The following is a 24,692-nucleotide window of genomic DNA, read 5'->3' on the forward strand; positions in this document are numbered from 1 at the left end:
TTGTGACGTTGGTTGATGGTGGGTTCAACGAGCCATAAGTCAACCGGTTGACTGACCAATCACAGAGGCGATTTATACGGATATCTCGTAGGACACAATTGTGACATCGACGTGGAGTCCTAAATGTTTTATAACATTCGGTGCCCGGTCGTGGATAGGACCTCCATAGTGATCCTAAGAGTCGATTCTTTTAACTATCGACTGTCTCTTGAGACTAAGGCAGATTTTGGGTGACTTTGGTTTCTTTCTCACGGTCATCCGTAACAGGGGGCCAAGTAGATTTTTTCTGGGTCATTTCATGTTGTGCTTAGATCGGAAGGAGTTCGAGTTGAAGGAAATATTCAGCCTTTATCGTGTACTCGATATTTCTCGGGGCCACTCGAGGAGTCAGAATCGAAATGCATGGCCATGCTCGGATACGGATTCGTTTTATCAGTTAAGTTACTCTCTAGTCGGGGAAACCACTCTTGATCCAGATCGATTGTAAAATACGACCTTTGTGGATCCAGATCTGCAAATTGTTTTACATTGAGTGGGAGAAATTTTAAATGGATATGAGAATCGGTTATCGCACATACACTTGTACGGACAAGTGGGAGTTTGTTGGAGCTTGTGTCCTCCAGTTAGTGCGGATAACGTCATTGCACATACACTTGTACGGACAAGTGGGAGCTTGTTGGGGTTGGTGTCCTTAACAGTTAGTGCAAGGACTTATAAATCTCAAAAAGGATGAAAGGGCATACTTTTGGTATTATTATCAGTTGATCCACGTTTATCAATAACGGTTGGCTTGCTAGATAAGTTTGACGTTATTGTCATACTGATGGCGGTGATCAACTGGTCCCTAAAAGTCACACCTATAGGATACGTTTGAGTGATGTGACGGTATGAAAATACAAATCATGTAGATGCCAAATTTGACTAACCAAGTATTGAGTTATTTGACTAATAATTAGTCAAAATGTGATGTTGAGATATTATATTTAATACGGATTAAATATCATGGGCAAAAGGCGAATTAACCAGTTAATTCGTAAAATTAAATATAAGCGTTTTATATTTAATTAAATGTATGTTGAATATGATTATACAATACTGTTTTGTCGGACATGAATTAATAATTCAACTAACCCGTATTATTAGTTGATGCCTTAATTTCCGATAACCGATAACAGTTTATAATGAAACCGTGTCATATACATTTAGCAATTAGGATTCGGACCACGAGTTTATATGAAGAGGAAATGAAAAAGCCCATGAGGCTCCCTCTCACTCGGTTTGGCCGAGCCATCCAAAGACAAAAGGAGAGCTTCTCCTCTTGTCTAACCTAATTATCATTTGCTAATCAAAACTAGGGTTTTGGGAATTGTGCCTCTCGAAACTCGGATCTCACATCCAACACAAACTCACAAAACAATCCCCTCGATATTGCAAGGCAATTAGGGGATTCTCTCTAGCACAAGGGCATTACTCGGACATCTTGGGTGCAACGATTAGGAGGAGATCTAACTTGATCTCTCATTGCCTTTTGCACTAGGACCGAAGGTTATTTCTATTGCTTAATCATTTCTTTATGATTTTCGTTTTATGACTATAAACTACATATAAATTTTGCGTTATAATCCTATAAAGAAAGGGTTTTATACGGATCTAACCCTACACTAAGCACTTTGATCCTAACTTCAATAAGGATAGCAAGTACAAAGCAAAGGAAGGTGGCCATCTTATTGATATGCATATTATGATTCACAAGTTCAAGTGGGTTGCCCATAACCCCCTTGACACTAAATATGGATGGTTAACTAGTGAAGCTAGATCGTTCACCTTGCCCTCGAAGATTTGTCGCCTAAGCGTCCACCGGACCAATTATCTACTTCCCCTTTCCGAAGAAGCCGAGTATATCATTCAACAACAAAAGGGTGATCTTGAAGCTCCCTCCTCTTACATTGTCATACCACCTTACCCCTTTGAGTATGAAGAGTTCAAACCGGAAGGAATTGAAATTGGGAAAGACTATGTGACTCTCCTCATGCAAGCAATGCACAAGCAAGCCCATGAAGATCGGAAAAATGCGTATTTGGCTCAATATCCACCCCTCCTACATCTAGCTAGGCAAGGACTCCTTGATCCATCTTGTCCTTTGCCTAGTTGGGCGGATAGAGAAGTCTTATTTCTGGGTGCATCTAGGGACGTGGTGGGAGACAATGAGGTTGTTGGAAATGATGAAGAAGTTGATGATAATATTGAGGAAGAAGCAATGGAAGAAGAAAGAAATGGTGAAGATGATGATGAGCAAGATGAGGAAGAAAGTGAAGAAGCAAATGACAAGGAAAGTGGCAATGTGACCACTTCTCATGAGGGAAGTGGTGATGATGATAGCATGATGGAAGACTAGCAAGCCTTGGAGACTCCTACACTCCCATGGTTTGTCTATATCTCTTTGTATTTTATTTCATTTTGATCATTGTTGGTTTAGTCCTAGCAACATCAAAGGACTCACACCTCGGTACCATTGAAGTGTTCTTATTTTATTGTTCCCATTCGTAAAATCCAAAATGACAAATTAGTTTCATGCATAGCGTAGTGTATGCATGAACTATACCCATCCTTGGACATTAGCAATAGTGTCTCACTCGGTTTGGGGAAGTTAATGCATACGCAACGGGAGGTAATCTAAATTATCCTCTCCGTCATAACAAAAACCATGCATCATGTAGTGTAGCTTAGTATAGAATTGCATTTAGTATAGAAATCATGCATCATCTTTGCATAATTTCCATCATTTTGGCCATTGAGGACAATGCCCATATTAGTGTGGGGATGGGAATTCTAACATTTAACTCTTATTCAAAAAACCCATAAAAATTGAAAAATTTCAAAAATCATAAAAATTGAAAAAATTGAAAACCCAAAAACAAGTTCATTTCCTTTGTATATATTGTGTTTGTTTTATCCTTGTTCACATTGATTGACTACACTACATCCGAGACATGAGGATATTGAAGACCGAATGGTATGATCTTTCCAATCTCCTTTTTCCTCTTTATGTTAATGACTATGTGGCTTTATTTTGATTGATGCGGTATAACAATGTGAATCTAGGACTTGCATTTAGATTATATGTCATATTAGTTGGTAGAATCATATGCATTAGGATGTATATATGCTAGTTGCATCATGGCATGTAGTTGCATGTTAGAAAAATTTTGCGAAACCGTCTACTTGGGAAACTTGACTAGTGTATATAGGCCCTAGTAGATGCCTTTTGTTCTTAAGACTTTGCTTGTTAGAATGCTTGTAAAACACCCTAAGATGTGTCATGCTAGTATCCTTTGACCCATGGTTTAAGGCCGAGTCAAGAGTACCTTGTGGTGTGATAACTCCTTGGGTACCGTTTATTCCAAGGTGACCCTTGAAACCATGCACCCATACATCCATCATCCATGTTCTACCATATTTTTGTCAACAAAAGGGAATGGGCACAAAAAGAAATCAATTTGAGTTCAATGAAATGAAAAGTGAAAGAAAGTTTGCAAAAATGCATCAAATGAAAAGAGGAGAAAAAATAGAACTCCTAAGCTTCAAATACAAGGCACCCTCGTTACTAATTGGGGTGACTTTGAAAATGTTCAAAAGGAAATGCAAAAAAGTTGTCAAGTATTGAAATGCCAAAAATAAAAAAGAAATAGCAAAGAAAGTGTTCTCAAATGTCAAATGCCACAAGAAATTGGGGGGAAAAACAAAAACAAAAGCAAACTCCCAAAATGAAACTCAAATATCTATTGATCCCTTTATCCATCATATCCATTTTTGTGCATGGTAGAGAGGGGACGACCCTTCTTCTTGTCTAGGCAAGAGGAGGAATTCCGCGATCCTCCAGTGTTTCTAACACCATAGGGAGTCTATTCTTGACAAAAGCATTTAACGATTGAGGACAAAGGTACCCTAGCTTGACACAACTTGGAGGTGATTTATTGGTATCCTTCTAGGCTTAGTAGTTTGAACAAATTGCATCTATGAAGGATTGTGTACCCTTGAATTGCTTCCCTTGTAGATAATTTCCGCCACTTAGATGAGGAAAGTGGCTATTCTTTTTGTAGATGCATCCATTATGTGTTTTTGTGTGCTTAATGTTTGGACGTGTCGCCATTTTGGCAAGACCCACCTTGCCTTGCAAGAAGGCATCCTACCTCATGGTTGTCTTGTTGTGAGTTGAAGGGGCGGAGTGAGACCCGCTAATTGTCTCATATCGGCTATATTATTAGGATAGGTTAGTATTGGTCCTAGTCTTTGTCACCTCTTTACTCGGGACGAGCAAAGGTTCGGTTTGGGGATATTTGATGTGACCATAATTGGCGCATATTTAGCCCCCGAATTAGCCCTAATTCCATGCTTTTTAGTGCTTATTTGGGTCATTTCTTATCTTTAGTTCTTTGTTTTGCATATTCTTTGAGATTTTGATCCCTTGGTAGGAAAGGAGTAAGAATCTTGCATTTTCAGGGCAAAACGAGACTAAATTGATCGAATTCAATGACCAAGCATCAAGGAGAGACAAGATTAGAAGGCCTTTGTACATATCATAGTAGAAGAGCAATGTTGAGGAAAGATCCTTGAGTCCCCAAGGAAATCCCCAAGGAATTTATGAAGAAAAGGGAAGAAAAGAAGAAGTTACTATCTTTGATCGACAATCCGAGCGGATTGCCGGAATCCGCCCGTCCAGCCTCTGCACAATCCGAGCGTCCCGTGCCTGAATCCGCTCGGATTCCCCCTCAACAATCCGTCCGGATTCCCCAGAATCCGCTCGGATTCCATCGCCCAAATCCGGCCGTCCCGACCTTATTCCGCCCGGATTTCTTCACAAAGACGGATTGTCTTCTTCAAGCTACGAAAAGAGAAGCCCTTCTCTCGTAAAAATACCGGGTCCTCCTTGCTCAACTTAAAAGTGTAATTACTAGTTTAGCCCTTAGTTAACCCTAATGCATCCTCCCTAATTTTCACTATAAATACCCCATTAGGCTAATTAGAGGAGCATGTTCTTCTTATCAATAATTAGTGTAGTTAATATCAATCAAATCTCTCTTTAATATTGTAATCAAGTATTAATCAAGTTTTAATCCAAGTTTTAGTTCTTTAATCTCTCTTTTGTTCATCCTTTATTTTGGGTAATTGAAGATTATTTGGGTTATTATTGGGAGATTGACAACCTCTCAATCTAGCATTCAAGTACTTCTATTATTCTTGCTTTATTATTGGAATCATTAGTAGGTATAATCTCTTAATCCCTTTTTAATTATTGTTAATTACTTTCATTTATTCATCATGTTTCATATTGTTAGTATGATTGACAACCTTGCTAGCATGATCAACATGATAATGAGTGAGTAGTCTCTTAGCTAGGGTTAATGGGTGATTAGGGGAAACCAACATGGGGAATGATTCATGCTTAAATTAATATGCTTTCATGTTTTATTTTCTTGTTTTGATCTCAACTCATGCACATGTTATATTTGATGAAATGCTAAGCCTATGAATCCTTGCATTTACTATCATCTCCTATCTTTTCAATGAGACTTGTAAGACATAACCCAACTCGAGTCTCATTAGACCATGCATGTTGTTGAGTAGGGAAGATTAAGTCGACTTGTAGGTGTTGTACAATCTAATCGGTTCGGCTCCGGGACCCAAACTTTCCTTGGATTGTAAGATATAACCCAACTCAATCCATCACAACAATAATTGCTTGCTTATAATTTGAGAACATGTTTGTATGATCATATCCCATGATTCCCCTATGATCCCATGACACCCTAGTGCCTTTAATCAATTGTTTACACCCCTTTTTATTCATCTTTCTTGTTTATTTTCATTGTTATTCTAGTTTAGTAACCTTCTACATCAACCCAATTTGTGACACCCCTTAGACACCGCTAGTTACAATAGAAATCTCATTTCAACTGCCGTCCCTTGGGATCCGACCTTTACTTGCCTCTTTACTAATTGTAGAGTTGCTTGTTAAGCTATAAATTGTGTTTTGATTCGACCGTGACCAACGACCACATCTTAATTTGTGAACACTTAGCGGAGTCGCATCAGGTGCCAACTAAACTTGTCACAAATATTTTATTTTCCATATGACTGATTAGATTTGACGAGATTGTATGACTGCGTCCGTATTTTTCATTACAAGTTTATTTGTGTTAAATGTTATATTATATTACGAGAATATTCCGTTTGCTAGTCATATATATCTTGTGTCTTATTACGAACCATATTTTCGGTAACAAATTATTCTCTCATATCCCTTTTTACTGAAATTTTCATCATATTTCCATCCTTTTACCTAAATATTATCTTATCATATTTCCCAAATATTTACCCAAATATTTTTATCCTAACCTCTTGTATATGGTGATTAAACAAAAAAAAAAAGGAAAATCAACCTCAGTCTTGTGTTATCTACCCTTACACGTTAGCCCCTCCATTTTCCTAATCCTACGCAACCACAAATTACCATCACTATAAATACTCCCTCCTTTCCACCGCCCATCTCCATCACCCTCACAACTATCTAAATATTTACTTTTCTTAAGAATCTACCACACTCAACCTCACCATCTTCTATCATCATCATGTCTCCCCAACCCAAAACCCGATTTCACTCAACTCGGTCTTTCACAAAGGTCGAGACTCCCAAATCACCATGCAATCCCTCCAGTCAATCTCAAACCACTTCCTTGCTACCATCCAACGAAACTTTGCCCAATCCTAACCTTAACCGTGCGGACAATGACATAAGTGGGAAGAGACGGAAGCTCGCAACAGCAAAAGGAGTTATTTTTGAGGAAGATATCGTCGACGAGGTTAGTGAGGTTATTGTGCGCGATGGGTTTCAGCGTACTCTGTTTCGAGAAATTTTGGAGCATGCTACTCTTGCCGGGTTGGATAAAGTTCATCTTACCAATGATGAAAGAACTCGGATTAGTCGTATTCTCCATTATCCTATCCATGGAGGTCGATATTATCCTTCCTCTTGGTACACGAAAATCGATGCTCTCAAGTTCTTTTGCGATTTCTTAAAATTTCAAGAATGGGAAAATATTAGTCAGTTTTCGGGTCCGGTTTATCCGATTGAAGTCATTCAGTTCTTTGCCTCTGTTTCGGCAAATAATAGGGTCTTTCATGCAATGGTGAATGGTCATGAGGTTGAAATCTCTATTGAGGATTTCTTCTCGGCTTTCTCGGTTCCTAGAGATGGTTTAGAAATCAATCCGAGTCAAGAATGGCATAATGTAACGGATGAAAAGAAGATGATCATCAAACGCTATTTTGATGACGGTGATACATTTCATAGCAATGTCTTAACCGGTTTGTTTCCACCAATGTTGCAGCTCTTTCTCAATTACTTGTGGAACACCATCGTACCGAGGAAGAATGGCCGAGACAAGGTGTCAAGCTGCGAATTAATTCTTCTCTATTTATGGCTTGAAGGTGAAAAAGTAAGTCTTCCATTACTCGTCTTTTATAAGATTGTTCAAGTTAGTTTGTCGGTGACCGGTGAAAAGTTCTTGACCATGTTTGATTTACCATATGGGATGTGGATATCCCATCTGGAAATTATACGGACAGTAAATCCTAGTAGCTATGGTGTTAAGGCTTTGGACTCCATGGGTGATAAGTATCTTGGTTTAATGGGTATTATGGCGGTTGGTCCCGAGTTAGTGTTTACACCGAAAGGTGGTGTTAAGGAAAAATCGAATGATTTGGTTGTTGGTTTGGAAAAGAAATTGGATTTGTTTATGGAGAATATGGATGCTGTCACGGGAAATCAAACTAGGTTGTTGGAAAAATTGGTCTCGAGTGCGGGTAAGGAACCGGTTGTGGCTCCTCGAGATTTGGGCCGTGGTTTTGATGGGGTGCTATCTCGTTTAAATGAGTTTGAAGCACGTCTCTCAGTTGTGGAAAGGGTTGCTGACTCTTGTATGCATGAGGTTATTCATCAATCCACTTAGTTAGCCAATTTGTGTAGTCAAGAATGTGCGATAATGATGGCAGGTCGGGCTGTGAGGGAGGAGATGGGTTTGATCTTTGAGGAAACTAAATCTTTGTCGATGAAGGTGCTTAATTTTGATCGTTGTCTTACAGCTTAATCTGCACACGTGAGTTCTTGCCTTGATCGTCTTTCTTCGCTCGAGTTCCGAACTCGTCCCGATTATGTCAATTCTCATCTTTTTAACCACCGCATACCCTAAACCGTTTCTATCTTTGCCCTGCCTTGCCTTTTGTCATTAGATTTTATATTTTGGATAATTGTCTAAATTCGGCCCATTTTGGCTTAGTTTTCTATTTGGCCCATTAGGCATTACACTTGTTACCTATTCGGCCCTTTGCCATTAGACTCCATGGTTTGTAGTAGACGTATTTTATATTTTTCATGCTTATCATAGATTACTTTCTCCTTTTATAATCTTTCTTTGCATAATTAATATGTGTCTCGATGTATATTATTCTAGTTGTTTTATGTCTTCTCTCATCTTTTCGATGATGACAAGACGGGAAAGAAATGATTGTGACTTAAGTATTTGCCTAAGCTTGCTCCTTGTCAGAATCTTTAATCTCTTAAGGTAATTAGATGCTATACTTTGTATATAAGTGGATTGTTCTTGCGTTCAACTGACTATGACTTTCATAGTATTATGTTAAGGGGGAACTTACACTTAGTCACAAATCTTAAGAGATTTGTCCTCATCAAAAAGGGGGAATTTGTTTTACCATATAGTTATATGATTGTGTTTTGATAATGACAAGTGTGGTCAATTATATATAAACTCTTGCTCTTAATCGTTTGTTTAGTCTTTAGTAGTTTACAATCTAAGCAAGTAATGTTATAGCTACCTTGGCTATAACATTAAAGATTTGTGAAGCATCATTCAAGTAATGTTATAGTGGCTTGAACTATAACATTGAAGATTCTTAACGCGTCATAGTAACTGTAACAAGTTTCAAGTATGATGATCACTCAAGCAAAAGGCTAGATCAAGTCTATAACAAGCTAAATATGAAGAGCTTATGATCAAGATAAAGAGAAGATCGTATCACTGAAGATCTCCACGAAGATTAACTAGTATAGGACTTCATCTAATAACGGTATCTTAAGAAGTAATATTGGGAAGGTAAAGTTATTGCTATTTCACCTATAACTTTACTTACCAAGCTTAAGGTTATAGCTATTTCTACTATAACTTTGGGTTGCATTTTAAGGCACGATTTTAATAATATTAAAATTAATTTTCAAAAGATAAATTTCTTCAAATATGTTTCGAAATCATGCGTGTATATGATAGAGATGAAATACGGTTTGTTTAGAGTGAATAATTTACATTATCCTATTGGTTAGTAAAACGACTTGTGTGTCGTCATGCTACCTAGGGTTTACTAAATTATCTAAACCTAACCATAATCTACCCCTTGATATTTTGACCTAGGGTTTCGGCCAAGGAAGGCTTATGAGCCGTGTGGTGGCCGAACTTACTTATTATCCAAGTAAATATTATTAGGTCAAATCTATAATAGATTGCCATAAGATATTTTCATATCTTATCAATTATATTAGATTTACCTTATTTACTTAATCAAAATATTTAGTAGATTAAATTAAGAAGAGATAAGATTTGTTTCTTATGAAACACTTTACCTTGCGTAATGGCACCTCTAGGGTTTCGACGAAACCCTAGTGATTCTCTTCTACTATATATACACATGATATTCATTATATCAAACAAGCTTTTTCGAAATATAAAAATTCCGTGCAAATAATTTGAGTTTAATTTCAAATAAGTATTTTTATTATTTTGCATTTGAAAATCTTTACGAAACGTCGTGCTTCTTAATTTTCATGTTTTTCTTAAGATTACGTTATAAGATAATAGTGTGACACCCCCACATACCAAGGAGCCTTAACAAGACCATCCCTAGCATATAAGGGCATCACCATCTCGGTTGTCCGAGGACAGTAAATATCAAATGTCGATAAAAGAACAATTAAGTTATTTTAATAGGGTTTCACCAAACTAACGATATACAAAAGGCGTAACTCAAAACCACTATCTACTATGTGAACTACTTCTGTCGTGACTCGTGGAAGACTCAACTCGCCAAGCACCCATCTATCATCCAAATCATAACCTGCCAAGACTGACTGCTCACCATAAGGAATCACGACAGACTCAACAGAAACAAACAAGAAGACAAACCACAAAAGGTCAGTAACAGCATAAACACACCAACCACTGACAACACGATACATATACAACAAAGCATCTACAAGCCACATCTCCTCCAAACAATCACCGTCACCGACTGTCCACAGGACCAACCCTGCTAGTGGGGGACCGCAGCCGTTCCCACCTAAGCCTCGCTCATCATACCGAGCGATAACCCTGTCCCATTAATGTGCACATCCCCTCCCGTGGCGGGTTCCACGGAGGGAGAAACTACGGCATGAAGCCACTCTCGGAAGTGACTCCACTTAGCCGAGGACGCACCTCGAGAACCAGAGACAAACAATCACAATCCACTGTACCACAACAACGATAATAAAAAAACACCACATTACCAATCAGCCGTACCGTCTCAACAACACAACCACAACAAAAGACACTCTAGACTACCAACAGTACTGAGTAGGCGAACCTACCTTTAGCGCACCGCAGCGATTCCACTTCCGGTCACAAGATGTCAAACAACCACGCAACACACTTATAAAAATATTACAAATTATCTATCACAACCACTGCAACCCTAACTGAAAACAACAACGACAATGATGATGATGATGACATACCTATGCATAGCTACCCAGCGCCAAGACCGCTACCCGACTCAAGAAACATATTCCCATGGCATAAGCATCCTCTAGGACTTCAAAGGAAGGAACTATGGTGAAGAGAAGGAGAAGAGGCGACATCTAAGTTTAGAGGAAAGAGGCGAAAATGATTTGCGGTTTCTCAAAACACAATATATAAATCCTCGCTGTAAAGACGTTACTCGATCGAGTAACTGACTTACTTGATCGATTGACCCGTACTCGATCGAGCTCCCAAGCTACTCGATCGAGTAGCCTCAGCTAGATTGATGTGACCATAATTAGCGCATATTTAGTCCCCGAATTAGCCTTGTTCCCGTGCTTTTTAGTGCATATTTGGGTCATTTATTGTCTTTAGTTCTTTATTTTGCATATTCTTTGAGGTTCTGTGTCCTTGGTAGGAAAGGAGTGCAAACCTTGCATTTTCATGGCAAAATGAGACTAAATTGATTGAATTCAATGACCAAGCATCAAGGAGAGACAAGATTAGAAGGCCTTTGTACATATTATAGTAGTTGGGCAATGACGCGAAAGGATCCTTGCATCCACGAGGAAATCCCCAAGGATTTTATGAAGAAAAGGAAGAAAAGAAGAAAGAAATGAAGCTGTCCAGCAATCCGTGCGGATTGACTGGAAGACGTCCGTCCTCCACATCACAATCCATGCGTCTTTCTTCAAAGACGCCCAGGCAGCAAGCCCAGAAGACGCCCGGATTCCCTTGAAGACGCCCAGGCAGAAGCTCACGAATCCGCCCGTCCCGTGCCTAAGACGCACGGATTCCAGTCCAGCACAATTCCGTTTCTTCAAGCTTCAAAGAAAGAAGCTCTTCCTTCGAAAAATACCGGCGTCTCCCTGATCAATCTAAAAAGTGTAATTACTAGTTTAGCCCTTAGTTAACCCTAATGCATCCACCTATTTTCCACTATAAATACCCCATTAGTCTAATTAGAAGAGCATGTTCTTCTTATCAATTATTAAAGTAGTTAATATCAATCAAATCCATCTTTAGTATTGCAATCAACAATTAATCAAGTTTTAATACAAGTTTTATTTCCTTAATCTCTCTTTTGTTCATCCTTTATTTTGGGTAATTGAAGATTATTTGGGTTATTATTGAGAGATTGACAACCTCTCAATCAAGCATCAAGTACTTCTTTTATTCTTTGCTTATTATTGGAATCATTCGTAGGTATAATTCTCTTAATCCCTTTTTAATTATTGTTAATTACTTTCATTTGTTCATCATGTTTCATTTTGTTGGTATGATTGACAACCTTGCTAGCATGATCAACATGATAATGAGTGAGTAGTGACCTAGCTAGGGTTAATGGTTAATTAGGGGAAACCAACATAGGGAATGATTCATGCTTAAATTAATATGCTTTAATGTTTTATTTGCTTGCTTGTTTTGATCTCAACTCATGCACATGTTATGTTTGATGAAATGTGAGCCTATGAATCCTTGCATTTTTTACCCATAACCTATCTTTTCAATGAGACTTGTAAGACATAAACCAACTCGAGTCTCATTAGACCATGCATGTTGTTGAGTAGGAGAGACTAAGTTGACTTGTAGGTGTTGTACAATCTAACCGATTCGGCTCCGGAACCCAAACTTTCCTAGGATTGTAAGATATAACCCAACTCAATCCATCACAACAATAATTGTTTGCTTATAATTTGAGAACATGTTTGTATGATCAATTCCCATTATTCCCCTATGACCCCATGATACCCTAGTGCTTTTTATCAATTGTTTACAACCCTTTTAATTCATCTTGCTTGTTTTATTTCATTGCTATTTAGTTTAGTGACCTTCTACATCAACCCAAATTGTGACACCCCTAAGACACCACTAGTTTCAATAGAAATCTCATCTCAATTATCGTCCCTTGGGATCCGACCTTTACTTGCCTCTTTACTAATTGTAGAGTTGTTTGTGAAGTTATAAATTATGTTTTAGTCTAGGTGCTCCTAACGACAAGTTACCGAAAAATACGTGCCGACCAAAAAATGGTGCCGTTGTCGGGGACGGTGTTATCTTGATTTAGATTTTCTTATATTGTTATTAGTTGTGTCTTTCTTTGCTTTGGGGAAGTAAAACTCCTCAAGGTTTGTCCTAATTGTTTTCGAGTTCTTTGATATTTTGCATGTCTAGAAGGTCACAAGGTGATTTGTTACCTTTTGATCGTGAAATTGAAAGAACTTTGACAACCAATAGAAGATTTGCTAGGACGAATTTGAGAGGTATTAGTGAGGTTGTGGATATTCAACCAACTATTGAGTTCATCAACCCTTTTGCAAGAGACGGTGAGGAGAACCCAACACAAAATACCACACAAAATCAACCCACAATGCCTAAGTTTTCATCACATTCCGTACCCACCGAGGAGAACCTACCCAATGGTACTCCCACACCACAACATTTGACCGGAAATTTTATTGCCAAATCCGCCTTTATCCAATTAGTGGAAATGAGCCAAATTGGGGGGATGTCTAGTGAAGACCCTCATTCTCATATGGAAACCTTTTGTGACTATTGTGATGCGATTTCTCAAACCGGTGTAACTCAAGACCAAATTCGATGGGTCTTATTTCGTTTTTCTCTAATTGGCACCGGGAAACAATGGTTGAAGGGCCTTGATAAGGCCACTCTGGGAATTGATTCTTGGAAGAAGTTGGCTCTAGCTTTCTACAAAAAATTCTACCCACCGGAAAAGACTAACATTCTAAGAGCTCAAATTACGGGTTTTAAGCAAAGGGATGAAGAATCTTTGTATGAAGCTTGGGAACGGTTCAAGGGAATTTGTCGCTCATGTCCTCACCATGGACTTAGCGAGTGGTTCTTGGTACAACAATTTTGGAACGGTCTATATGAAGATTCAATGAACATTCTCAACATCGGATCAAATGGAATGTTCACTGATGTTGATGACAATCAAACTTGGAAGAAAATTGAGGAAATGGCGGTCCATAACTCACAATATAGTAGACCTCGCAAGGCTACTAGAGGAGGAAAGCATGAAGTGGACTCCATTACTCAATTGGGTGCTCAACTTAGTGCTCACATTGACACAATCAATTTGAAGTTTGAAAAAGCTATGGCTAGACTTGAAGAAGTCTCAAAATCACCAAAGCATCATGTTAATGCCATGACGGCATCCTCATCAATCCCAAGTGGGATATGTGAGAATTGTGGAACTTTGGGACATGACCAAAGTGAATGTAGGGGAACAAATGAACAAGTGAATGTTTTCCAAGCATACAAGAGTGGTACCCCTTATTCCAACTATTACAATGAAAACACCAAATTCCATCCAAATCTCTAATACAAAAGCCAAAATGTTCAAAACCCTTAAACAACATACACCCCACCTCCCATGAGAAACCAAAATCAAAATCCATACAATCAACAAAATGACCAAGGTTTTGATGTTCAAAAAGCGGTCCTCCAAATGCAAAAGAATCAACAAGAATTTTTCACTCAAATGCAAAACGATAGTCAAGCAAAGGAAACCACCATCAACAACATTCTAGCTCACACCAAGATGTTAGAAACCCAATTGACTCAACTAGCATCTTCAAGCTCACAAAGACAAAAGGGGCAATTACCACCTCAAAGTAATCCCCCTAGACATGAAACGGTTAGTACCATTCACTTGAGAAGTGGTACAAGGTATGAAGCACCGAAGAAGCAAGTTGGGGATGAAGTTGTGGAAGCTAGTGATAAGGAAGAAATTGTGCAAAACTCCAAAGATGGAGAATCATCAAAAGAAGAAATTTCAAAGAAAAATGAAGACAAGGTCAAGGAGAAGGAGCCCATGGTGATTAGACTTCCTTTTCCAAGTCGTCAAGCCAAGCCCAAATTTGATGACCAACTTGGAAAGTTTATGGAAATTGTGAAGAATTTGGAAGTCTCAATTCCTTTCACGGAATTAATCAATCACGTGCTGGCCTACGCGAAATACATGAAGGACATCATCACAAAGAAGAAGTTGATCCGGAAGCTTGAGACTATCGCCTTCACTAAGGTGAGTAGTGCAATACTTCAAGGGAGTTCACCTCCAAAACTCAAGGATTCGGGAAGCTTCTCAATACCGTGTACCATTGGCGACACCACGATCAACAAAGCCTTATGTGATCTAGGGGCTAGTGTGACTGTTATGCCATACTCGGTGAGTAAAAGGTTGGGGATGGGAGAGCTTAAATGCACCAATATCACACTCCAAATGGCCGATAGATCGATGAAGACACCATTAGGGATATGGGAAGATGTTCCCGCATTTAATTGGGAATTTTTTCATCCCGGTGGACTTTGTCATTGTTGATATGGAGGAAGATTCCAACATTCCAATCATTCTAGGAAGACCTTTCTTACACACCGCGGGTGCGGTGATTGATGTGAAACATGGTGAGCTCACTCTAGAAGTGGGAGATGAGAGTATAACTTTTAATCTTGACAAGACTATGAGAGCTCCCCGTTTACATGAACCGTGTTTTATGATCGATCATTATAGTCGGAAGGATGAAAGGAAGAAGTCGGAACTCCAATGGAAGAAGAAAATTGAAGATGCTCCATTCAAAGAGCAAGTGAATTGTGACAAAGAGAGCTTGCAAAGCTCACCAAAGTCAAGCAATGAAGAAGATGGCCTTATTGGCCAAGAAAAGGAAATGGGAAAGTTGTCTCCATCAAATCAAGATATTTTCAATGATCAACTTAATGAAGTTTGTGGTCATTGGGACGACGAATTTGAAGGGATTTTTAATCCCTAAATAGGTAATGCCATCGATCAAGACCGACAACAAGGGCCAAGGTCTATTGAAGACCTCTATCATGATAATGAACAAGCGTTTGATTACTTTTTCAAGGTGTTGAGCAACATCAACAACACCTTGAACATGCCCCTTTGACATCTCATCAAGAATGAGAGTTTGGTGGAGTCCTCCCTAAACCACCATTTGTAAATATTTCTAACTTCCTAACTTACATTTCATTTTTTATATTGCATTTTTGTCATTTTTGGATTTTTATACTTTGATCAAGATAATTATCATGTTTGAGAGAAGTGAGGGAGGGACTAATAATTTCAATTAATGTGTAGTGCTTTAGCTTAGTGTGGGGATGGCAATTGCCTAGGCTATCCATGCCTTAGTAGTGCCCCCACAATGAAGAACACGAGATATGAAGAAGAATGAAAAAATGACAAGGGATATGCAATGTACACGGATGGAACTGAATCCGGGTAAAAAGGGGTCGAATCCGAGCGGGTTTAGGTGAATCCGCCCGTCTTCAGGCAATCCGGGCATATTGGGTAGAAGACGCCCGTCCAACATGAGCTGAATTTTTGAAATTTCTGACTGTCAACGAATCCGGGCGTCCTGCATTCGAATCCGCCCGTCTTCAAAAATCCGCCCGTCCTGAAAGGAAGACGCCCGTCTTCTTAGCTGAGGAAAACAAGAAAAATCCCTGTAAAGGAATCCGCCCGTCTTTTGTAAAAGACGCCCGTCCCGTGTTTGCAAATATGAGCGTCTTCACTGAAAGACGCCCGTCTTCTTAGCTGAGGAAAACAAGAAAAATCCCTGTAAAGGAATTCGACCGTCTTTTGTAAAAGACGCCCGTCCCATGTTTGCAAATCCGAGCGTCTTCACTGAAAGACGCCCGTCTTTAGGCGAGAATTTCCCAGCCCAGAACAGGCCGAATCCGGGCGTCCCGAGCAAAAACCGCCCGTCTTGCCCCTGCATTTCAAATTTTTCGGGTTTTATAAACCCCCTTCCACATTCATTTCTTCATTCCTTCATTCATAACACTACTCATAAACCCCATAACTCCAAAACCCTCAATCTCTCCATCACAAAAACAAGATTCCTCAACAACATTCACCAAAATCAAATCAAAAAATCCTTTTAACAACAAATCAATCACTCCTCTTTCAATAAAAATCAAAACCAAGCACAAAATCTTCAACCTTTGAGTCGATTTTTGAATTCATAAAGGCAAAGCCTTTCATCTCTAAATCGATTTGGGTACAATAGAAATTGAAGATTTTCACTATTTTCTTGGTTTATTCATCAATGGCAAGGACTAAGGGAGCAACAAAAGCAACAAAGGCAAAGGCACCAAAGGCAAAGGCACTCTCCTCAAGACAAAAGAGTCTTCAAGCAAAGAAAGCATTGGCTATGGTGGTAGCTAGTCCAAACTTGGAAGTGCAACAAGAACAACCTCCCATGGAAGCAACAACATCTTCTACTCCGGAAATTGCTCAACTTTCGAATTATCCGGAGGTAATTTTCATTTCCAAACCCCATACGGACACTTTTGCCAAGTTTGCTAGGAAATCATTTCTATCCACCAAGTTTATTTGTGAAGATACCTTTGATAAGTTGGGTGTCCTTGAGCAAACTAGAGCCTTCTTTAGAGCCATGGGGTTGGAGAAATTGTTTGAATCAAAAGAATTGACATACCCCTCCCTTACCTTAGAATTTTTGAGTTCTTTGAAAGTTAACAAGGTTGAGACTATGGAGACCATCGAGTTTCGTCTAGCTAATGTTAGTAGGCGCATCTCCTTTAAGGAAATGGGTAAAGCTTTGGGTCTTAGTGATTCACCGAGTTATTTTAAGAATGTTGGCAAGTATGACCCCGACCCTCTTTGGGAGGCGATTTCCGGAAGGAAATTTGAGGACTTTCATGTTAGTCGCGCTCTATTAGTCCACCATCCGGGCATTAGAGTGTGGCACAAGGTCATAGGAAACACGATCATTGCAAGAAAAGACACCAACCATTTCACCAAACTCGATTTTGTTCTCCTTGAGTCGGCTTTGAACATTGGAAGGGATTCACCAAGCCTTTCAACTCTCTAAGGCTTTTGGTGGATAGATGGCTAAACATTGATAGTGGGAAGAAAGGCACTACCGTTATTGTGAATGGAGGCCTAGTCACTATTCTAGCTAAATACTTTGATCCGAACTTCAACAAGGATAGCAAGTATGAGGCGAAAGAGGGTGGTCATCTCATTGATATTAATACTATGATATACAAGTACAAGTGGGTTACCCATAACCCTCTTGACACAAAATATGGATGGCTCACTAGTGAGGCTAGATCTTTCACTTTGCCTTCAAAGATTTGTCGATTGAGTGTCCATCGGACCAACTATCTACTTCCCCTTTCAAAAGAGGCCGAGTACATTATCCGACAACAAAAGGGTGAAATTGAAATGCCCTCCTCTTCCATTGTCACACCAACCTATCCTTTCGAGTACCAAGAGTTCAAGCCCGAAGGCGTTGAAGCAAGAAATGATTATTTGACTCTTCTCATGCAAGAGATGCACAAGCAAGCCTTCGAGGATCGGAAAAATGCCTACTTAGCCGAATATCCACCCCTCCTTCATTTAGCTAGGTAAGGACTACTTGACCCTTCATGTCCTTTGCCTAGTTGTGCGGATAGGCAAGTCTTCTTTCCGAGTGCATCTAGGGTTGTTCCGGGTGATAATGAGGTTGTCGGTAATGAAGAGGTTGATGATAACATTGATGAAGAAGCTAGTGAAGAAGGAGAAGAGGATGATGAGCAAGGTGAACAAGAAAGTGAAGAAGAAAGTGGCGATGAGTCCAATTCTAGTGAGGAAAATGATGATAGTGATGATATGATGGAAGATTAGCAAGCTTTAGAGGCTCCTACCCTCTTGAGGTTTGTCTATTTCTCTCTTTGTTTTATTTATTAATCTTGATCATTGTTGGAGTAGTCCTAGCACCATTGATGACTTACACCTCGGCCCCATTGAGGTGTTCTCTTTTTATTGTTCCCACCTTTCAAAATCCAAAATGACAAAATTAGTTTCATGCATCGCATAGTGTATGCATGAACTACACCCAACCTTAGGACATTAGCAATAATGTCTAGATCGGTTTGGGGAAGTCAATGCATACACAACGGGAGGTAATCCAAATTATCCTCTCCGTCATAAACAAAAACCATGCATCATATAATTTAGATTAGTGTAGCTTGCATTTAGTGTAGAAATTATGCATCATGTTTGCATAATTTCCCATCATTTTGGCCATTGAGGACAATGCCCATATTAGTGTGGGGATGGGAATTCTAACTTAACTTTATCTTAACTTTATTCAAAAATCCAAAAAAATTGAAAAAATTCGAAAAACCATAAAAATTTGAAAATTGAAAAACCCAAAAACAAGTGTATTTCTTTTTTAGTGTAGTCATGTATATATTGTTGTATATATTGTGTTTGTTCTATCCTTGTTTACATTCATTGACTACGCCAGATCCGAGACATGAGGATCACGAAGACCGCATGGTATGATCTTTCCAATCTCCTTTTTCCTCTTTATGTTAATGACTATGTGGCTTTATTTTGATTGATGCGGTATAACAATGTGAACTTATATTAGGACTTGCATTTAGTTTACATGTCATATTAGTTGGTATAATCACTTGCATTAGGATGTATATAATAGTTGCATCATGGCATGTAGTTGCATTTAGATGAAATATTTTGAAAAGTGCCTAATTGAGAACTTTGACAAGAGCAACTTAGCCATTACAAATACTTTTTCAACTTAAGACTTTGCCTACTAGAATGGTTATAAAACACCCTAGATTGTGTCATACTAGTGTCTTTTGACCCATGACCCAAAGCCTAGTCAAGGGTTTGCATGTGAGTCACCTATTCCAACCCCGTGATGCGATGTGGACTTGGTTAACTTGTCTAGGTGACCTTGATTGACCTTTTGGTAAGGCAACCCAAAAATACTTTCTATCAATAAGTTTGAAGCGCTCATTTCGAAAATTTTGTTTTGTGGAAGTAATTTATTGCTAAGGAAACCTCAAATGTTATGAAATGTTGAAATGTTGAGAATTTTAGTTGTTTTGATGGAGGCGTACCACTTCGATGTGCTTTGGAGCGGGATCCATTGAATTGGGCCCCCACACGGTTGTGAATTCGGCCGCCCAGAGACAGAGTGACTATCACCCCGAAAAGCTATTGTCTAGAGGTTAACAGGTTGCCTAATAAGTGATTGGCGAAAGCAAAGGACACTAGCCCGGAAGGGACAAACCCCATCTCTAATTTTTGAAATGTGAAAGTTGAATGAGGTCAATTTTTGAATACTAGTCATATCCACCTTTGTTTATAAAGATTTGAGCATTTCATTCCCAAAAAGCCTTTTTGTCAAGCCACTTTGTCGAGCTTGGGACGATCCATGACCTTTACTTTTGTAGAGAACTCGAGACTTGTCATGTCATATGCTACTAGCATCATAGGGATTATCATTCCATACCATCCGATCGCTCTTGACGAAAGCATTTGGAAATTGAGGACGAAAGTAGTCTAGTTTAACACCATTTGGAGGTGATTTAGTGCCATCCTCTTAGCCTTAGTAATTTGTTGAACTAGTATTTGTGAAGGATTATATGCTCTTAAATTTGTTCTCTTTTAGTTGCCTCCGCCACTTGATGAGGAAGTGGCTATTCCTTTTGTAGATGCATCCATTATTTGATTTTATGTGCTTAATGTTTGGATGTGTCGCCATTTTGGCAAGACCCACCTTGCCTTGCAAGAAGGCATCCTACCTTATGGTTGTCTTGTTGTGAGTTGAAGGGGCGGAGTGACACCCGCTAAATGTCTCATATCGGCTATGTTATTAGGTTAGTTTAAATAATGGTCCTAGTCTTTTTCACCTCTTTACTCGGGACGAGCAAAGGTTCGATTTGGGGATATTTGATGTGACCATAATTAGCGCATATTTAGTCCCCGAATTAGCCTTGTTTCCGTGCTTTTTAGTGCATATTTGGGTCATTTATTGTCTTTAGTTCGTTGTTTTGCATATTCTTTGAGGTTTTGTGTCCTTGGTAGGAAAGGAGTGCAAACCTTGCATTTTCATGGCAAAATGAGACTAAATTGATTGAATTCAATGACCAAACATCAAGGAGAGACAAGATTAGAAGGCCTTTGTACATATTATAGTAGTTGGGCAATGACGCGAAAGGATCCTTGCATCCCCGAGGAAATCCCTAAGGATTTTATGAAGGAAAGGAAGAAAAGAAGAAAGAAATAAAGCTGTCCAGCAATCCGTGCGGATTGACTGGAAGACGCCCGTCCTCCACAGCACAATCCGTGCATCTTCCTTCAAAGACGCCCGGGCAGCAAGCCCAGAAGACGCCCGGATTCCCTTGAAGACGCCCGGGCATAAGGTCACGAATCCGCCCGTCCCGTGCCTAAGACGCACGGATTCCAGTCCAGCACAAATCCGAGTCTTCAAGCTTCAAAGAAAGAAGCCCTTCCTTCGAAAAATACCGGCGTCTCCCTGCTCAATCTAAAAAGTGTAATTACTAGTTTAACCCTTAGTTAACCCTAATGCATCCACCTAATTTCCACTATAAATACCCCATTAGTCTAATTAGAAGAGCATGTTCTTCTTATCAATTATTAGAGTAGTTAATATCAATCAAATCCCTCTTTATTATTGTAATCAACAATTAATCAAGTTTTAATACAAGTTTTATTTCCTTAATCTCTCTTTGTTCATCCTTTATTTTGGGTAATTGAAGATTATTTGGGTTATTATTGGGAGATTGACAACCTCTCAATCAAGCATCAAGTACTTCTTTTATTCTTTGCTTTATTATTGGAATCATTAGTAGGTATAATTCTCTTAATCCCTTTTTAATTATTGTTAATTACATTCATTTGTTCATCATGTTTCATTTTGTTGGTATGATTGACAACCTTGCCAGCATGATCAACATGATAATGAGTGAGTAGTGACCTAGCTAGGGTTAATGGGTAATTAGGGGAAACCAACATGGAGAATGATTCATGCTTAAATTAATATGCTTTCATGGTTTATTTGCTTGCTTGTTTTGATCTCAACTCATGCACATGTTATGTTTGATGAAATGTGAGCCTATGAATCCTTGCATTTTTTACCCATCACCTATCTTTTCAATGAGACTTGTAAGACATAAACCAACTCGAGTCTCATTAGACCATGCATGTTGTTGAGTAGGAGAGACTAAGTCGACTTGTAGGTGTTGTACAATCTAGTCGATTCGGCTCCGGGACCCAAACATTCCTAGGATTGTAAGATATAACCCAACTCAATCCATCACAACAATAATTGCTTGCTTATAATTTGAGAAAATGTTTGTATGATCAATTCCCATGATTCCCCTATGACCCCATGATACCCTAATGCTTTTTATCAATTGTTTACAACTCTTTTAATTCATCTTGCTTGTTTATTTTCATTGCTATTTAGTTTAGTGACCTTCTACATCAACCCAAATTGTGACACCCCTAAGACACCACTAGTTTCAATAGAAATATCATCTCAATTCCCGTCCCTTGGGATCCGACCTTTACTTGCCTCTTTACTAATTGTAGAGTTGTTTGGGAAGTTATAAATTGTGTTTTGGTCTGGGTGCTCCTAACGACAAGTTACCGAAAAATACGTGCCGACCATAGATCGAGTACCACAAAAACCAAAGCTCACCACGTCACAAGTCATCACTCGTAAAGTTTCCCAAGTTCAAGACACGTTACTAAGGTCGGTCAACGTCGGTCAACGGGTCTTTAAAAGGACGGGTATTACAGTCTTCCCCTCTTAAAAGAACTTCGTCCCCAAAGCTCGACTCATCCTCTCCCGAACCACACGGCAAAGAAACTAAGGTCAGCACCACCGATTACCCGACACAGGTCAACACAGGTGTTTAGAATTACCATCCCACTACGTATGTTCATCAAACATCATCATCGTCCACCTTAGCACCCAATACACAACACAACTCTCAACTAATCATAAACTTCCCTTTGAATCACTGAACACATACCAACGACATGAACGACTAACTCGACTACCACTTGCATTTAATACATGTTATTATTCAGACGTACATTGACACAACTGTCAGACTATACTTTCATCCATTACTTGTCAACGACTACTAACTACGAAACATACAAAGCAACGGTCCTACCGTCGATTCATCACCACATGCTACTGATTCATAGCACACATATGTTTTATTATATTCTATTACTTTAACCACACAACACAATACTGCTCAAGGCAACTCCACTGCTGCTAATAACATCAAATTCTCAAGCCAGCATAACGAATAACTACTTAAAATAAAGTATACAACATGCTATTTTATTCAACAATTGTAATACCCAATTGTACCATAACCACTATGAAGCTATCCCAACCATCATATAAAACTAGTCAAAAAATCATTCACGTACTTTAAAATACCACCAAAGTTACTGTACAATTGTTATAATTACATCATTTTTCTTTGCGACATTACTCTTCCCCTCTGAAAAGGAACTTCGTCCCCGAAGTTCACCGTCAAGCAACTTCCCTGTCCCTCAAACCGACAAATATTATACCGTTTTGATATTAATCACAAACCACGACACAAGCTTGATTCACACTGACACAACCTACTCTTTGACATTACACAATTACAACTCGTATAAACGTAAAACCACTGAAATTATGTAGTACACCGCAAGATATATTATTACAAACTAGCAGCCAAGTCACCAAATATTTGTTATACGATCATACTAATTATGGTACCACATTATAACCATCATATTCCACTTGTCCAATTAGACTTGATATAGACTACACGTTATACGAATACCACCGAGAATTGTGTAAAAGGACCAATATGCATACTCGACTCATGACAGCAACGACACTTTCTTGACATTACGTAAACATAACCCACATGATACATCTATATATGAAATTATGTCAACTTTGAACAACACCACCACACTTTACCTTACCTGTAGCAATTTGATTTATCGTTCCGACTAGTAGACATAGCATGACAAATATATATATGTATGTATATATATATATATATATATATATATATATATATATATATATATATATATATACATATATATATATATATATATATATATATATATATATATATATATATATATATATATAACACGACCACACACAATTATATAACCATCGATGAAGCTAAAGGATGTTACTAAACACCCACAATAAGGATTAATATGATAACATCCAAAGATATGATGATTCAATCAAGTCTCAATTCGAAAAGTTCCTGTAACAGTGACACTCGATCGAGTTGGTCAGGCACTCGAACGAGTCGGCCTTACTCGATCGAAATCATCAGCTACTCGATCGAGTAGGCTGAGATCAGACTGCTCCTCCATGCCATACCTGTAGTTACTCGATCGAGTAGCCAGCTGGTCAGAAAACCCCACAAGCTACATGTAAGCTAATCAATCACATAATCGTGAGTCGGGATGTTCTACCGACCCTAAAATCTTGCATAACAAGTCTAGAAAATACTCAAGCACGACCTTATGGCCAACCATACAAACCAAAGATCCCCAAAAGTATCATCCAAAGACGAAATAACATCTACTACAAATCATGAAACAAAAGAAGAACAAAAATGGAGTATATCACTCCTCCTCCTGCTCATCCATGACCTCATCATCACCGCTGATACCCGTCGCTGTGAGTACCAAAGATAATATTTATAATCTCCTATTAAGACTAACCTAGGCTAGTGGTAACAGGGTCGATCCGCAAGGAGGCAGTTGTAAATTCTAGTTGTTCTATGATCAGTCTGAGGTAACTATTATGGGGGTTGATTGAATTGGTCTATAACTAATAACAATAAGAAGAAAATGAACTAAAGATATGATTTAAACAGATAAAAGAAAGGTACTAGGATGGTCGGGTCATTACAGCTTCGGCGGCAGCAAACTAGGTCGGTCCGAGTCAAACACAGGTAAGGCGGGAAATA

At 38.8% G+C, this 24,692-nt stretch overlaps 1 non-coding gene across 1 annotated transcript; it reads right to left on the minus strand.

The window, feature by feature from the left end:
* Positions 1 to 13,587: 13,587 nt before the first annotated feature.
* On the minus strand, positions 13,588 to 13,694 carry LOC141616274 (small nucleolar RNA R71). Its single transcript, XR_012530629.1, has one exon. It is a non-coding gene; the product is annotated as a small nucleolar RNA R71 (small nucleolar RNA).
* Between the last annotated feature and the right edge of the window lie 10,998 nt (positions 13,695 to 24,692).

Source organism: Silene latifolia, chromosome 11, assembly GCF_048544455.1.
Source record: "Silene latifolia isolate original U9 population chromosome 11, ASM4854445v1, whole genome shotgun sequence".
Classification (NCBI taxonomy): Eukaryota; Viridiplantae; Streptophyta; class Magnoliopsida; order Caryophyllales; family Caryophyllaceae; genus Silene; species Silene latifolia.